Source organism: Vidua macroura, assembly GCF_024509145.1.
Source record: "Vidua macroura isolate BioBank_ID:100142 chromosome W unlocalized genomic scaffold, ASM2450914v1 whyW_random_scaffold_68, whole genome shotgun sequence".
In the NCBI taxonomy this organism is placed as follows: Eukaryota; Metazoa; Chordata; class Aves; order Passeriformes; family Viduidae; genus Vidua; species Vidua macroura.
The window spans coordinates 1,200,085-1,218,587 of NW_026530538.1; the positions used below are offsets into that span (position 1 = coordinate 1,200,085).

At 42.4% G+C, this 18,503-nt stretch overlaps 1 protein-coding gene across 1 annotated transcript in view; it reads right to left on the bottom strand.

Annotated features, from left to right (window-relative positions):
• Positions 1-14,606, bottom strand: part of LOC128822760 (ubiquitin-associated protein 1-like) — a 91,095-nt gene extending 76,489 nt beyond the window's left edge. Inside the window, exon 1 of the mRNA XM_054004567.1 lies at positions 14,585-14,606. The gene's annotated coding sequence lies outside the window, so the exon portion shown is untranslated. The remainder of the gene's footprint in view (positions 1-14,584) is intronic.
• Between the last annotated feature and the right edge of the window lie 3,897 nt (positions 14,607-18,503).

Genomic DNA, 18,503 nt, shown 5'->3' on the forward strand with positions numbered 1-18,503 from the left:
CGCAGCAGAGGCCGGAAAACAGCCATGCAGCCAGAGGGGCCGCGGCCCGGCAGAGATCACATGACCATCCACAGGCCTGGGTGAGACATTAACTCTTTTAGTGCACAGATGAAACTTGCAGACATCAATCCTCTCTCGAGTGAGAGAAAAAGGACAGGGGGAAGACACGTAAAGAAAACAACATGGAGACACCGAGGTCAGTGAAGAAGGTGTCAAATCCCAGATGGGAGGAGAATAAGGAGATGCCTTAGTCTTGGGCTGAAATTCTCTTGTAAGGCTATGGTGAAGATATAATTAATACACAAGACTTTTTTTTCCTGTAACTCATGGAATGCATTGGGGCGATGTAGCATTCTAGGCATAGCCGTGAGCAGAAGCACCAGTGTTGAAGCAAGCAGATGTTGAAGTAGCTGTGATCTAATGAAAAGCTTGAACAGAGAGAGATGAGAAACCTGGCCTCAGGGATGGGAGAAGAAAACCTCTGTTCCCGGAGATAAAAGAACTTTTGTTTCTATACTAGAACAGCTCATCCTTAAAATTGCACCCCAATAAGCTGAGATGACACATGGTGGTAGTTGTGGGAAGACTACCAAACTGTGGAGGGACTTCACGATTGCAGATTTCCGGGCGGCTGCTATTGATGAAAATTAAAACCATGAAAGAATTGTTTCTTGTGGAAAAGTCTCCATGGCATGGCAGGAGAGACTCCTCTCCCTAAGTAAACTGAAGAAAGATTATTTTAGAAGTGGTAAACTGACTGAAAATATCAAATTTTGTCTCTTTATGTTGTCAGTGGGAAAAGAAAGAGGAGTTGGGGGGAGGAGAAGTGTTCTGAATGTTTATTCTGATTTCTTATTATTTTTCTTTTAGTTCTGTTAATAAAGTTTTCTTTATACCCTTTAAAGTTTTGAGCCTGCTTTGCTCTCCTCCTAATCCTTATCTCACAGCAGAAAATGAGTAAATAATTCTAGTGGGTGCACTGGCGTTTGGCCAGTGCTAGACCCACTACACTGGTACACCCCACCAGCAGCAGACAGTACTCAAAGCACAACGTGGAGCAGATCTAACATTCACACCCATCATTCCCCTATCAAGATCTTACTCTTAGCCTCACTGTTTCCATTGCTGATTCTAACTGCTAATGTTACCTTAAAGGGTGTCATAAGGTGAGGATTATATAGACATCTTAGCTATTCCTCCTGATAGCTGCTGACACATCTAGGGGCAGGAAGAGCCAGTTTCAAGTACTTTAGGAAAGCCCCTTTTGCTGTGCTCTGTGGAATCCTCTGAATCCTTCCCCCTCAGGGAAATCCCCAGGGCCTTGCCTTGGAAGAATATACCATAGTTTTCCCCACCTAGGTGAAAGAAAGGACCTAGCCCATGGTGCTCTGCAGCACTATTGCCAATCTACATTAGATTGCTTCCCCCATTGGCCAGTTGACACTGCCCACCCCAATTATTTATCCGTCATCCCCCCTACAGGTTGTTGCCCTTTGCACCGCCCTGTGCCCTCAGGTCATTGGTCACTGACACCATACTTAAGTCTGTGAAGACCACATGGTTTCGTCTTTGTCCCTGATCCCTTCGGGGTGCTTTGGAATAAACCTTCGCTGGAATACATCATACAAAGATTCTTCTTGTCTTTCCTCTACTGAGCTATCTGTGGTGTGTGTGTGTGCATGGACTTGAAATGGCTGTTCTGGTGGCCTTACTCTGAGCGGCTTCTGAAGGAGACACTTTGAAGAAGGTTGCAGCATTTCTACCACCCTGCCACGCTGCAACAGTGCTCAAGTCCCTTTCAAAATTTTGTTGAAATCAATAGGTGAACCAACCATATTGGCTAATGGAATTTCAACACACAGCTAAAGCCAAAGCTGTATGAAGATTACCTGGGTGCAACCAGACTGTGAAATACAGTAAGCAGGTGCTGGGCCATGAGCAAGTGAGTCATGCTGGGCAGCTCCAGGTGTACCTTGTACATAAGTGTCATTCTGCTCAACATTTGTCAGATTCCTCTCAGCACATCTCACCATCTCTATCAACATTGGCGTTACATCCAAAACCAGTCCACTAAACCCAGAGAACTGGTTTCAGCACTAGCCAGCAACTGCTTCTCAGAAGCAAACAAAACATAGCGGTTTCAAAGGCAGAAGAAAAAGGTGGTGAAACAGTGTTGAGCCTGCCACCTCAGGAAGGATGTTAAGGGCAAAGCCACAAGACCACCCAGTACAGTTGCATGTCAACCACTAGAGATGAATGGGCTTTATTAGTCCCAGTGCCACAGAGGGGGAGATCAGACTGCAGACTACAGCACCCTGAATACCTTGAATACTACCTACACATGAAAGAGGCTGCACCTTTCAGACACAGATCACACTGTCAGACAAGCTGCTACATTGCTAGTTCCTCTGTATGAGAGTAACAATTAAGATGTCAACTTGATTTGTTATTATCAAAAAAGCCAGGCCACTTGTAAAATCATACAGACTCCATGTACCTCACTGGTCTTCTGTATGTCATTGGAGACTGTGAGGCACTGTCTGCAAGCATGTACTATAGCTGCCCATCATTCACTACTATTATAGCAGAGCTGAACTTGGGAGAAGGCCTCTGCACACTTTCTTTAATTTCTCCAAGTTTGTCTTCTAGTTATTACCTCAGACTGAAAAGCAAGTGCTACTTTTCTAAAGGATTTCAATTTTTTTATGAAAGTAACCTACTCACTTTGGCAACTCAATTGACAAGGAAGTTTTTTCAATGCAGAACCAGTTATCTACAGGTAATATGGTTTATGCTGTCTACCTCATTTACCAGAAGCAGCTTACTCCAGACTGTACCTACACAAAGGACATTGAAAAGAAAATCCAAAGAGATAATTTTTAGAATGGTAATTTATAACCCTTCTCCAGTAGGCCATTGCAAGGACATTTTAAGTTTACCATCTCACACACTGATCTTGGGCAACAGAACATTAAGTTACCATGACAAAATCAATTTACTCCAGGGACACTAGTAGCAATGCATAAAAATCCTGCAAAGTTAAAGATGTGCACATCTAGCATCCAGGAAGGTTTTCAGTAGTATATCAATCTGGAGCTGCATAAAGCCTTGGATGCATCCTCAGTGTCAAAATATCCCACATAAACAATAAGTATCTTGCTTTTGTTGGCAATCTTGTAGTAAAATCCTAGTGCAGACCAGGCATCTGCATTAAGTTTAAGGCATAGTGGGAAAAATTATTCCTCTGCCATATGCAACACCTTAGTTTAACTACAGAACTAGCTAAGGCACATAAATAGCAAACTAATCATGAAATGCACCACTTCCAGAGAGACAATCACACTGTAGATTCAGGTAACATTTGAGTTTATATCACATTAGCTCTTCCTGATGCACTGTGTGAGTGTGTACTTATTAAGATACCATTACTGCAGAAGGCACGGTCAGAATTGTTAAACGCTGCACACAGTAACACTAGAACAGGCTGCCAGCCACATTTCATCACCTTTCCAAAAAAACGTTTAGTTAAAATAGTGTCTTGCAACTAATCAGATTTGATAGGCTATTCAGAGACCACTATTATAAGCATCTTGCTGTTGCTCTGTCTTGCTGGCGTAGAGGGGAAATAAAAAAAAAAAAAAAAAAAAAAGAATTGCAGCCAGTTAGAAAGTTACTGATGTTGCTACTATGCTTCTGGGTCTGAACTATATTTGCTTTAGTCAAAGTTGCTACACTGTGCAGTAAAGGTTTGTTTACATTTGTTACTGCTCTTTTAGAAATTTAAAGGACTTGCTCCCAAAGCCTTACTCCAAACGAGTTAATGGAAGACTGCAGACCTATCATTGTTGCCTCTGGAGAACAAAGTCCAGAACAGGATGCTGAAGGGCATCTGTGGGAATGGCACATAGGGGAACAAATTTTGGTCAGATGCTTTACTGCATGCTTTAAGTTGACAAAGAACATAAAACACCTTTCCTGGTCTAGGGAAACAAGTTAGTTGCATAGTACTACAAGGTTTTCTTACAGCCACCTACAAGCTCACTTCTATAAATGTAGACATCCTTAGCCTCATTCTCTCATTCTTGGTTCTGGTTAATTCTCTGAAGAGATCAGGACTACAGGTGCCTAAAGTTATAAGCAACTTTAATGTCAGCAGCAACCAAGGCAACCTCTTCCCTTCCTGTATGTTCATTTTCCACTTAACACTGAGTCAACAGGGCAACATTTTTAAAACCAGACAGTCAGAGGAACACAGCATACCAGAGCCCAAGATGAGAGCAGAGGATCTCAGAGTTATGATGATAGAAGGTGAATTGCGGTGAAAAATCAAGACCCTACAATTCCTATAAAGATTTGTAGGGACGGTATGTTTATTCAGCGCTGGGCGCATGTAAGGGATTTTTCCCTTTCAAAGGACATGCATGTCCCTGAAAACTCCCGATCCTTTTTTATTACTCTAGCTAATTTACATATTCATAGAATTTCACAATAGGTTCATGCATATTCATTCTTCCGATTTCGCTTTACGCTTACAGCTAGTTACACTTGTACTCAGTTTTTGTCAGAAAGTACAGAGAGAACTCCTGGGTCACTCTGCACTGTCTGTTTCAAGGTCTGAAGAGTCTTTCTTATCTCTTTAGCTTGGAAATTTGCATTCTTTCTCCTTAGCTGGGGCAGTTTTGTTAGTGCTGCAGTTACTAGACTAAACAGCATATTTTACTTATGTTAGCAAGCTCAAAGCGGCACATTTCATTTAAATCCAAATGGATTTCTACTTTGTTAAATTTTTACTCTGTCTCAAAGGGGAGGAGGGGGACACACACAGGGAAACAACCACAAGAAACAAAAAAAATACAGATGCAGACACAGAGAAGTGACAAGACAAAACTGATGACAGAAACAACTGGCACGAAGAGAGAGATGACAAGTTGGAAAGGCTTGAAGGAACAACACAGGTAACCAAGACAGCCCACCTGACATGTCACCACTTAAACCTGAATGACTATTTACTTGTGCTGCCAGATAACAAGGAGAACATAGGGAAGTGTGACTTGGTGCAGGCAAGGTATCAAAGGGAGAATCTCATACACAGATGAGGAAAAAAATTTACTACCATGAGAAGCTGCTAGGAAGTTGGGAGATTTTTCAATTATAATTTTATTTGGATGTTCCTTCTACTGGTGTTTTCCCTGAAGTTTATATCTACATTCCTTTCCTTCTGAAAGAGCTCTGACTGGTCAAATTGGAAGCATCCTATTGCTAATGGTACCTGAAACAGCTTTCTCAGTGATAACTCAAGCCAATTTAACTATTTGTCGAGAAGAATTGGTCTTTTGTTGCTATATCCTTCATTTTGGGGTGCAACTGTGTCTAGATACCAGACCACATGAATTTTCGGAAGTAACTCCCACCTTCTGAAGAAAGTATTATGGGTCAGAGGAAATCAAAATGCCCCAAGTTATCAACTATAATCAGTGCAGCACATCTGTGATTTTCAGAGAAAAAAATCTTGCCATTTCCATTTTGCCTGCTGATACTCATTGTTTAACCTAAGAACGCACAACTGAGGATGCACCATTCACTCTGAAAACTACAAAAATACCCCAAAAACCCTGACTTTAAAGAGATTCATTTTTGCTGCCTATATTACATTCATTAACTATTACTGTTTGTACACTGAAAAACAGTGAAAAGCAGTTTGATTGCAGTGATTGATTTCTAATGCACCACAGGTATTTCAGATTTAGACAGTGGTTTAAGTTTTTACTGTAACTACTTGTTTCAGTGCAAGTGAAAGGCTAAACCAACATCAGCATTCTGTATATAGTGCAAGACAGAGCAACAAGATGCTTGTAACAGTGGTCCCTGAATAGCCTTTCAAATCTGATTAGTTGCAAGATACTAATTAATTTTTTTGAAAATAAGGTGATGAAATGTGGCTGGCAGCCTGTTCTAGTGTTACTGTGTGCAATGCTTAAAAGTTCTGTTTGCTGTATATACCACAAAAACAGAAGTAGACAGTGCCTGTTGCTAAGATAAAACAAAACTCAAAGTTCTATCAAAGCTTTCCACCTATGTAAGCATTCCATTATTGCTCTGAGACTGACAGTAAAAAGCTGATCAGAGTCTACTACAGTGCAAAACGGATTCTGTTTTCATTTATTGCAGTCTCCAAATGGATGACATCAGCCCAAAATCTGCAGCAACTGCTTCTGCTTTGTACCTCTTACAATTCTGCAAACAAGCAGAGTCATCTGCGTGGAGATACTCCCCTTTCATAAAGCACAGTGATACTGAGACACTGATAATAGCTCTTTGGATAAAGTCATTGTACAGCTATATTTGACACATTGCAACTACACCTCCTGCAGAAAAAAAAAGCAAACATCACTATGACCAGTCTTAACAGAAAAAAAAGTTTTAAATACATTTACTGCAATCCAAGAGATAAAGTACATTAAGGCTCTTGGTCTATTTTAAGATCAACAAGAACAAACCAGACCCTCCTTGAAGCAAATGCTGGTAAGAAGTTTCCATTCAATTTTCAGTATTTTCTGGTTGAAACAATTTTAATTACATGTCTCCATCTTATGGGATACAAGTGGTCACCTTACATTTAACCAAATGCAGAATAGGGGTTACACTGACAACAGTGGAGGGAGGAAGGGATTAGATCTCTGCGGCATACACACTCCATGGATCAAAAACCCAAGCAACTGTAACAAGAGATCTAAATCTGAAGGACAGTCCATAACATCAAACTAATTCAGTTATTTCCAGTGCAATGACTGAGGAGCAGAAGGACAGGAATCAATAAAACAGCACTTTTAAAAATATTTCCAGAATACATGAGTAGGAAAGACATGGAGAAAAGAGCCACTGAAGAGTAGGTCTGCATGCAGATCACATTATTGGATTACAAGACAACACTCTAGCAATGGCAATAACATCCATATATAGGACTTTACATGCAGATGTTGGATAGCATCTTCCTAGCAGTGACAAACATTAGGAGAAATTGATTCTTCAAATTGTACCATTGCTTAGCATGACATAATGGGCAACTAGACCTTCTGCTTCAGTACATATCGGTCAATGGGAAGTTAAAGCAGAAGGCAGCCCTTCCATACATTCTCAGAGAAGCATGGCATCTCTAACTCTCTTGTTCCATATGGCTTCATTACATTAATGTTAGACACCTGTAGTTATGCAGCTATCTTCATGTCATGTCCCACTTTGGTCATACCGTCTCTCACAGGATCCTTCTGGACAAACTGTCCAGCACACAGCTGGATAAACATACCGTGTGATGGGTGAGCAACTGGCTCACAGGTCAGGAACAAAGGGTTTTAGTGAATGGGGTAACATCAGACTTGTGACCTGTCACTAGTGGGGTTCCACAGGGCTCAATTTTAAGCCCTGTGCTCTTCAACATCTTCATAAATGACTTGGACACAGGACTGGAAGGGGCACTAAGTAAGTTTGCATACGATACAAAACTGGGAGGAGCTGTTGACTCCCTCAAAGGCAGGGAGGCCCTGCAGAGAGACCATGACAAATTAGAGGTCTGGGCAATCACCAACTATATGAAGATCAACAAGGAAAAGTGCTGGATTCTGTACCTGGGATGAGACAACCCTGGGGAATGAGATGCTGGAAAGCAGTGCCATGGAAAGGGACCTGAGGGTCCTGGTTGATGGCAAGCTGAATATGAGTCAGCAGTGCCCTAGCAGCCAGGAGGGCCAACCATATCCTTGGGGTGCATCAGGCACAGCATCACCAGCTGGTCGAGGGAGGTGATTGCCCTGCTCTGCTCTGCACTGGTGTGGCCTCACCTTGAATATCATGAGCAGTTTTAGCCACCACAATATAAGAAAGGTATTAGAGAGCATCCAAAGGAGGGCTGTGAAGATGGTGAAGGGCCTTGAGAGGAAGACATATGAGTGGCTGAGGGGAGACCTCATTGCAGTCTACAACTTCCTTGTGAGGGGAAGAAGAGGGGCAGACAGTGATCTCTTCTCTCTGGTGCCCAGTGACAGGACCTGAGGGAATGGCCTGAAGTTGTGTTGGGGAAGGTTTAGGTTAGATATTAGAAAAAGGTTCTTGACCCAGAGGGTGGTTGGGCACTAGAACAGGTTCCCCAAGGAAGTGGTCACAGCACCAAGCCTGACAGACTTCAGTAAGTGGTTGGACAATACTCTCAGGCACAGGGTGTGACTCTCAGGGATGGTCCTGTGCAGGACTGGGAGTTGGATTTGATGAGCCTTTTGGGTCCCTTCCAACTCAGCATATTCTGTGATTAAAGACACTGCACTTGCTAAAAGCACATACTATTTGGACTGGTTAAGGATTTAAGGCTCTTAACTGATAATAGACAGCTGTATTCCTCCTTCAACATCCTGACAGTATATTTGGGACATAAATTCCTTTGCCATACATTTCACCCAAAAATAAGGGAAAATGCTACAAGGGTGAGAAAACACAGTACACTAATGCACCAATTTTCAATCACCAAATGACTTACCAGCCATACAAGTTTCCAATGAAGTTGAAGCTTTTATACCACACAAGCCTCTAGAACTACAAGTTTCAGAGGCAAAAACATAAGAAAATCAAAAATTACTTATAGACAGCCTGGTGGTCAAGGCAGATAAGTGCAAGCTTTATCTTTGGCCAGAGACTGATGTGTTGAACAAGAGTCTACAAGATGAACCTATTCTAAATTCCCATTTAACTGTTGCAGCAAATGGGTTGAAACATAAACTTTAAGAGATTTAGAGATTTTAGAGGAGCTAAGATTTTAGTTAGAGATAAGCCTTACTGGAGTTAATTAAAATAAAGGGATTCTGTAAGTAGGCCTTGATGAAGTTAAGAGTTAGTAGTTAACTAATAATTGATTGCTTGTCAACACAATGTTTAGTTAGCTGGGTTTATAATGAAGAATATAGAAACTGACAAATAGCTTTTAGGAACATAAGACAATTGTGGGCCTCCTCTGTTCTGAAACCAATTGAAGACAAGGAATGGGAGTTCTACCAAGAGTTCATTTGTCATATTTGCATTGAAAAGGTAGAAAGGTCAAAATGAGGAAGACTTCATTTACTTCCTCATTTTGGGACCCCTCCTCATGAAAGGGACCACCGACCCATTTCAAGGAACAAACTACGCATGCTTAATAGCTTTTGAAATGATTAGCATACGAAGCGAGGAACGGGATGTACCAAAATGATGAATATGTATTTGTATTTTGGGTATTCAATTCTTGTGTGGATAAAAGGACTCTGTAATCATTTGAAAGGTGCGGTGTGTATTTGGGAGCTATCCCACACGCTGCCCGGCGTCGCAATAAACATACACTTTCTAACTTTAAACTGTTAGAGAGTTTTTGTCCGTCACAGTTGGATATCGGTGCTAGATCAATATCCATATTTCTTTAATAAATCAGGGTGACCTTTTTAAAATGTACCCTTTCCCAAAAGAGAGCCCTGTCACAAGAGAAAAGAATCTGCAACTAATATCTAATGCTTGCCTGACTTCCAAACACAACATATAAGGAGATAACACAGGTTCTGTCAACTCCAAGAACAGATGTGGGTTTAGTGTAGTTCCTACTATTGACTGCTACCCAAGTGATTTAAAGATCATCTAAATAGATAAGCAAGAAGGAAAAAAAGAGTTTACATCCTGTTTTGGCCTTGAGATCAGCTTCACTAATGTAGAAGCTACATCACCACCAAGAAAAGGGTGTCATGGTTTTAACCCCAACTGTCAACAAGAGTACCACACAGCCGCTTGCTCACTTCCACCTCACCCTAGTGGGAATGGGAAGGGAATTAAAAAAAAAAAAATAAAACTCATAGGTTGAGATAAGAACAATTTAATAACTGAAACAAAGTAAAATTTAAAATTATAATAATATTAATAAAAAGGGGGAGGAAAGTGAAAGATAAACCCCAAGAAAAACTACTGATGTGCAATTGCTCTCTACCCGCTGACTGATACACAGCCCATCCTCGAACATCAATCGACCCCCTTTTGGGTAAATCCCTGTAGTGGGTTGACATTGGCTGGATGCCAGGCACCCACCAAAGCCGCTCTCCCACTCCCCTCCACACTAGGACAGGGGAGAGAAAATATAATGAAGGGTTCATGAGTTGCAATAAGGACCAGGAGGTCCCCAAATACCATAATGGGTAAAAAAGACCCTAATTGGAGATATTAATTGAATTTATTGCTACCAAAATCAGAGCAGGATAATGAGAAGTAAAATAAACTTTTAAAAACACCTTCCCCCCCACCCGTCCCTCCTTCCCAGCTCTACCTCCTCCCCAAGCAGCACAGGGAGGCAGGGAATGGGGGTTATGGTCATTTCATCATCCATTGTTTCTCCCACTGCTCAGGCAGAGGAGTCCTTCCTTGGCTCCACCATGGGGTCCCTCCCACAGGAGACAGTTCTCCGCAAACTTCTCCAACATGAGCCCATTCCATGGGCAACAGTCCTCCCCAAACTGCTGCAGCATGGGACACTCTTTCATGGGGTGCAATCCTTCAAGGACAGGCTGCTCCATCATGGGCCCCTCTCTCCACAGGCCTCCCACAGGGTCACAGCCTCCTCTCAGGCATCCCCCTGCTCTGGCGTGGGTCTCCTCCGTGGGTTGCAGGTGGATCTCTGTATCCCCATGGATCTCCATGGGCTGCAGGGGGACAGCTGCTTCACCATGGTCTTCACCATGGGTTGCAGAGGAATCTCAGCTCTGGCACCTGGAGCAGCACCTGCCCCTCCTTCTCCACTGACCTTGGTGTCTGCAGAGTTGTTCTTCTCACATGTTCTCACCCCAGTCTTATTTGTCTGCAATTACAACTGCACAATCACTTTTTTCTTTCATCTTAAATATGTTATCACAGAGGTGTTACCACCACTGTCCCAGCTGTGCTTCCTCCCAGCTCTTTGTGCAGCTCCACCCTGACAGAGCATGAGACACTGAAAAGCCTTTGACTCAGGGTAAGCCCTGCTCAGCAACAGCCAGAACATCAGTGTGTTATCAGCATTATTCCCATACTGAATCCAAAGCACAGCACTGTACCAGCTACTAAGAAAAAAGGAACTCTATCCCATCTGAAACCAGGACAGGGTGGTAAACTAGACCATTTCCCCCTCCTTGAAATACAATAGCAGCAACACAGACATTTGCATGATAAACCATGCCAGAAAATATAAATATGCTGTGCAATTCCTACATTCTAGGGGGGAAAAAAGGAAGAAAATATGATCTAGCACTTGTACTACTAGTGAGGGCTATAATAATCTCACAATGCAGTAATGAAACAAGTCCTAAATTTGATGAGCAGAGCAACTGCTTCTAACTACTATTTTCCTATATAGTCTTGAATAGCAAATGCCTACCAGTTCTGAGAGCTTAAAATAATCAGATGGAAAGCATTTAGTAATTATAAACAAATTTAGCTACTTCAACTTAATTAGCATAAGACTTCATACTACTATTAATGAGTTAAATATTTAACAATGCTTTAACAATTTACAGAGTGTTTATAAACTAGGAATCTAGTTTTAATTTAGAGTTCAGCATTGATGAAACAAATCAAGTTAAACAAAAAAGCACGATCTATATCTAGATTAAGAATGCTGCTAACACTTAACATAGCATAACTGGTCATACACATACTCTTAGAAATCCAACCTCACAAACTCAGGGAACAAACTTCACCGGTCATTTCAGTCATGACTTCATCTGCTGCTAGCCTAGAGATTCCAAATGGTGCAAGCACAAACATATACATTAGGAAAGGGCTTAAATCAAATCTTTCACATAACCTAGTAGATAGTTATCATGAATGTTGATCTTCAGCAACATAAACCAGGCTAACCAGGAGCTCACAACTCTTTACTAGCTTCCATGAAAACATCTACCAATAGCTAAGTAGCTTAAGTATATTCAGACCATCTTCCAGCTGAAGAACTGACTGCTTCTTGTATAGGACTCGTGTTCTTCTGATATGCCCACTTAAAATGTTACTCTGGTGTAAGAATTTCTGATACAAAATGCAGTTGAGAAAACATAAGCTCAGAATTTCCATTTTAACTCAGTTAAAAACTGTAACACTACTAATGCAACATTGGCATTTTGAACCAATCTGCTTTCCCCTCCAGAAAATATTTAAACCAAAGTCAGAGAAATTATATTCTGCTTCCCCTTTTAAATACTTCCATGTTTCAAGTACATTGCAAGCTTAAAGGATTCCAAAAAGACCTTGTAGCCTTACAAAAAAGGGAAAACACACAAAAAAACCCCCACCATTATCAAGTGTGGACATAGAAGCTGTTCTTTCAAAATTTCCCAATCACAGGAAAGACAGTATTTCTTAACATTAAAGAAAATGCCTTCCCTATGCAAGCAAGGATTTGGAATAAATCTGATCATTTAAGTGAGGGAAAAATCCCAATGCTCAGTTTCTCTTAGGAGACCTCATACAAGACTATACTGACTGCAAAAGGTCATTAGGGACACAGAACATGAGGTTATTCAAACCAAGTGATGGGGTCAAAGCATGAAGCAATGCACTTGCGTACCAGAGAGGATTACCTACCTAAGTAGTTAACACACAACAACTGTGAGCTCACCCTTCTTTACCTTTTCTTCAAATAATCGTTTTCAAAAACCTCTTTCAGAGCTTTTCAATTACAGCTCCATTAGACCTTCTTTACACTGACATTGATCTGAATTCCACAGATCAATTTTAAATAGTTAGTCATGCCTTTAGGCATCCTTGTAAAATGACAGCTGAAGCTTTGGAATTTATGATTGAAAAGACTGGGAGTTATTATGTTACAAACAAAATGCCAGAGAAGGCTGGATAGCAGTTTTGTCTAATAAGTAAAACTAATTTTCTCACAGATTAATTTATTGAAATATTTAACCCAGCACTAAGTGTAAAATACAAGAACAGGTTGATGTAAAAAACTTATTATATAGACTGGAAATTCACAGCAGTATTGAATGTCCCGAATTATCAATCCCTAAAGTTTGTGGAAACAAAACAAAACCATAAGCTTATACAATTAAAAAGGAGAACGACTAAGATGATAACTTCTGTGGCATTATAGCACTTTTGCCACCAGCACCAGCCAAAACAGCTATGGCTGCCAGTGTGACAGAATTAGATGTAGTCTGCTGGATTGGTCCAGAAATCTGACTCCTATTCTATTAGAGATTTTTTGTCTCTAGGACAAGTACCAGGCACTGCAAAACACCATGTAAACAATGGAGATGGAACTCTTCCACGTGGTTTTGATGATTTTTTATCCATCAACATAAACTATACAGTAAGTCTTCCACCTAATCAGTGTACTCTTACAGTAGTCTGAAAATTGAATTTTAATTCACTAAAGAGAAACTAACATTTATTCATTCACATATACATAAGATTTCCTTGGTTTTCCCTTTGAAGTTTCAAGTATTATAATAATGATGATGAAAAAGAGAAAGGGGAATAAAACCCAAGAGAAACAAGTGCTGCACAGTTCAATTACCACCCACTGACCCATGTCCAGCCAGTCCCTGAGCAGCGATTGGTGGCTCCCAGCCAACTCCCCCAGTTTATATAATGGGCATGATAGTCTATGGAATGGAATATCCCTTTGGCCAGTTCAGATCAGCTGTCTTGGCCATGCTCCCTCCCAGCTCCTTGTGCACCTACCTACTGGCAGAGCCTGAGACACTGAATAGCCCTTGACTCAGGGTAAGCACCACGTAGCAACAACCAAAACATCAGCATGTTATCAGCATTATTCCCATACTGAATCCAAAACCCAGCACTGGAACAGCTACTGAGAAGAAAATTAACTTTATCCCAGCTGAAACCAGGACAGTCTAAAAAGTTTAAATCACCCAATTGCAATGGTGATCTAAAGTATCACTGACACTTTTGAATCACAGCTCTGCATGTACAAAAACCTGAAGTCAGTACAGTTGTGGTACTGCAACGTAACACCATCCTGGCACACGGCCTTGAAGAAATCGGTCCAACGGTGTTGTTACCACACATACCATCTCAGTCTCATTCCCTTCCCCATAGCTAGTACAGCACCTCCATTAAAGGGTAACTTCAAAAGCAATACCGAGAGGCCGTGAAGGCGGAGCAAGACCATGCAGTAACGCAGCGCTCGCAGGCTCGCTCCCCTCCACAGCCGGGGGAGCAGCCCCCAAACATGCGAACCCCGGCCCCGAGAGGCCAGCGGCCCTGCAGCCGCCCCGCCAGCGGCCGCCAGCACTTCGCATCAGCTGAATCACGGTGGGGGCGCGGATGGTCCCTCGCCCCGGACAAGGAGAAGCGGCAGCGACGTTTAGCTCGGCAGCGGGGCGGAGGGCCCGAGGAGCGGCAGTCTGCGCCCCTCACCCAGACCAGCATCTGCATTCCCATTCCCTACCGGCCCGCTCGTTACCTGCGCGGCACCTGGCGGTTCCAGCTGTCCCCGCGGTCACTGGCCACCACCCGCCGGTACGAAACGCGCACCGTATCACCACCCCCAGCCCCTCAACCAGGAGAGGCCATGTTGTCTACCTACCCTCCACCTCGCCTCCTCAACGACACGCTGACGTCACTCCGCGAGGTCACCTACTCCCGCCGAGCCAATCAGGAGGTGCTCACGGTGACATCACCTCAGCGGAAGAGGGGTGGGACGAGAATACTTTCATTTCCTTCTGCCTAGAGCGGTGTGGAGGTGTCTAGGTCTGTCTCTGCCTGTCCCGGCTGCGGGCCTGTTCCCGGCTCCGGCCCTGCCCGGGGGTTCCGCTAGCACTTTCTGCCCCTTTCCTAGCTGGGCACAGCGACAGACTCCTCCGGGATGGATGAAGGTGGCATTTTGCTCCATACGTCTCAGCCTCTTTCCTTAGAGATGGCTGCCTCGACACCTGCCCTTAATCCCCTCACGAAGGGCTGCATGCCTGCCCGGTACAGCTGAGGAGGCACTCCTGCTGGATGCCCTGGAGCATAGCACTTTCCCCCAAGAGCAGCTTTGGCAGCAGGTTTTCAGTCTTTTGAGAGGGCCTTGGTACAAAATTAAGGTTTTTTGTCCAAAATAGAAGTGGTAGTTATGCGTGTGAGGGAGGATGTAGAGAGGAGCATTAATCATGGTAAATCACGACTGAAAACAGCTAAAGACTATTATCCCTTGGGCATTTTATCCTCAGGGGAAGCTGGAAAGCCTGATAGGTTCTTTTCTAGGTTTTTTTTTTTTTTTTCAATTTGGCTTTTTGCAGCACCCTTGTCTTTCAGGTTTGTTAGGTGAAAAGACACCAAAAAAAAGGCATAAAAGAAATGCCATATTTTTCAGGAAAATAGTGTGTTTACTGATTTTGTGTGACTTGAGACACCAGAGGGTTTCAAGTGGTCAGGAGCTGGCTTTCTTTTCAGTCTGCCTGTACATCATGCTTTTTTTTTCCCCTGTCTTCCTTTTTCTTTTCTCTACAATGTTGCTCACTGGTGATCATTTGGTTTGGGTTACTCTTAATTTTTGCCTCTATAAGCATAGGAAAAAGTTCATGATCCATGTGAACATAAGGAAAAGCACATATCCATCCACATCAGTTTTAAGGCAGCATAATTGTACAAATATTTGAGTGCCCTTTATTTCCCCTATAATAAGGGAGTTTCTTGGTGGAGAAGAGTACCTCAAAGTTTGACTAAGCATCTCATTGTGCACTGGGCTCTTGTATTCACTCAGAGAAGCCAGGTGATAAAGCCAAGCTAGATACAAGGGTCTCTTTAAGGGAAAACTGGGATGAAGTTTTGTGGATTTCTCTCTCTCAGGGTTCCTATAGGTCAGGGTGACCCCAAGAGAGATCTGAAAAGAGTCTTTGCTTCCCTTAGCCCAAACGCAGCTGAAGAAGGAGTCTGGAATGCTTCAGATTGTGTTTTCAAGGTTGTTTATTTTTTCTTATTTATAACAGTTTCTCTCTGACCTGCCGAGCTCTGGCTAGCAAGGAGGCCATAACATTCTGCGCGCCCTCTCGGACGGTGTTTACCTTTTATATCAAAAGTTACGTATACTATGTTTACAATTTATTACCAATACCTAACATTTATGTTGGACAGTGTGTCCCTACCTTAAACCAATAGAAAAGTGTCACTATCACAGCAAGACATAGAGGACAAGAAGAACAAGAAGAAGGTCAGGACACGCCCAAATCCCTCCATCTTGTCCCCTAAACCCCTTATTTAAAAAACCCCAAAATTCTATTTTTCCACCCTGTGTTAGTTTAAATATCACACTACTAAAACCCTTGTGACTTGTAATTCCTCATACAGAGTTGGCAGTTTTCCACGGGCTAAAATCGAAGCCACAGATGTTTTTGACTTCTTGGCGGGGTCTCTGAAACCCCGGCTAGGGTCTTGAGACAGCCAGGGCAGCCAGAGGGATGTCCTAGACTCCGACAAAGTTTTGCAAAGTGAAGCCAGTGCCAGGCATTATTTCCTCTGGTCTAGTGGTGGAAGGGGAGGACGAGGTGTTTTATGCTTGTTGTATGGAAAATCATGCTATGAAAAGCCAGTGTCCATAAAGGAGACAGAGGAGTCCTGCAACTTTATTAGAATAAAGGGAAAGAGTCCACTGGGGCACATGCCTGTTATAGAGACATATTATAATATTGGCTTTTTGCAAATATTAAAATGGATTCTATATGTGTGATGTTAAAGTAACTTTGTTATATAGTTTTTATTTCTGTTGTTAATTAAGCTTAGTGAAATAGCTGATATAAGTATGCTTGTGTTAAAATGCCTGCTTGGATGGGATAACATACAATGAACATATGAAGAAGACACCTGCTACAGATATGACAACTATCAGCACTCACTGTCTGAAGACAGTGTGGACCAAGACCCAAAACTGGAGATGATAAGTGTTATAGATGCATATGATATGACTGGCTTTTCACAAATATTAAAATGAATCCTATATGTGTTAAGTTGGAAAGTTATGCTGTATTAATCTCTTTTAAGTAGTGTGGTAAATATAGTTTGCAGGAGAATTATTATTGCCTCCTTATCAGGACTGTTCAGACTTCTTCCAGACTTCTAGGAGCCAAGAAATTGATTTACAAGATGAAGGGGGGGGGGGGGGGAGGGCAGAAATTAATAAGCGGGCATCCTTTGTTTGAAAAGAATGTTTACATCATGTATGAGATATATGAATATGCAACAGGCTATTGCTTTTAAGGGTTAATCCTTTGTTAGCGAGGTGTGTTTTCTGTGGCAGAGTGCCAGACACCCGGACGTCCATAGTTCTTTGCTTTTTATTGTCCTTTATTGTCCTAACTCTGATTGTCCAAATTCTTATTGCTCTAAATTTTATTACTATTTTTATAACTATTTTATTACTATTAAACTTTTAAAATTTTAAAACAAGTGATTGGCGTTTTTCACAATCTGGTGCCGTGACTCGGATTTAACATCTCGTTGCCGGGGCCTCAGAGGACTCTGAGTGAGGGAGTGACACTGTTGAGCAGGATGGGAACAGAGAACTCCAGATTAGAAGGTAAAGAAAATGAACTCTCCTTTATTTCAAATGCACCACTCCATATATAGAGAACATCATGCGGATTAATTTCATTGGTCTTAGAGTAAAAACATCTCACACCATTGGTGTGCAGTGAATGACGCACAGTGGCAGAACATATCTATAAACAATGTGAACAATAAGATAGATTGGAGAATTATTTACATTCTTTCCCAACTGCTTCCCAGGCTCTCGCCTGGTTAGAAAACCCTTTTCTCTTTCTCTCTGACTGAGCTGAGAATATCCACAAGGGAGGTGCACCCTGCCCATTTGGCAGCCTCGCTCTGTTTCTTCTGGTGTGATCGGCAGACGCAGGTTCCAACCGGTGGACAAAAGAGACAATAAAACAAAGAAAAGGGAAAAGGCTCCCTAAAACCATGGTAATTGGCCCCCTCAGACTAAGTGTACAAAAAGACCCAGAAAGGAAAAAGGATTGTAAGTACTTTTCGGGGGCGTGGGTATGGGAGGATGAATGTGTGTGAATGAGAGGCGGGCTGGTTATCCCAGACTTGCCAAGTGAGTGATGAGTCTCCCACACTGCGGTTCCGTCTTTTCGCAAGAAAAGCGGCCAGTAAAGAAATTAAGCGAGAGATAAAAGGAGTGAGAGAATCCCCCAGGGAAACTGTGACTGGGATGGGGTCCCAGGGAGGGGTTGGACCCCTCAGAGGAAGGGAGCAGAGGAGTTTCCTAGCACGATCCACTAGGAAACAGGACAAAAGGGAGGGGCCCCTAGAAGTTTTGCTAGGTTGAGGGTCTAAAACCACACAAGAGACTCGGGAGTGCCAAACTCAAGAGCATCTAGGCTTAAAAGCTACTGAGAGTAGCAAACTCAAGAACTCCTAGGCTTAAAAGCTGCTAGGCTGAGAGTAGCAAGTCAAGAGCATCTAAGCTTAAAAGCTGCTAGGTTGAGAGTAGCAAACACTAGAGACTC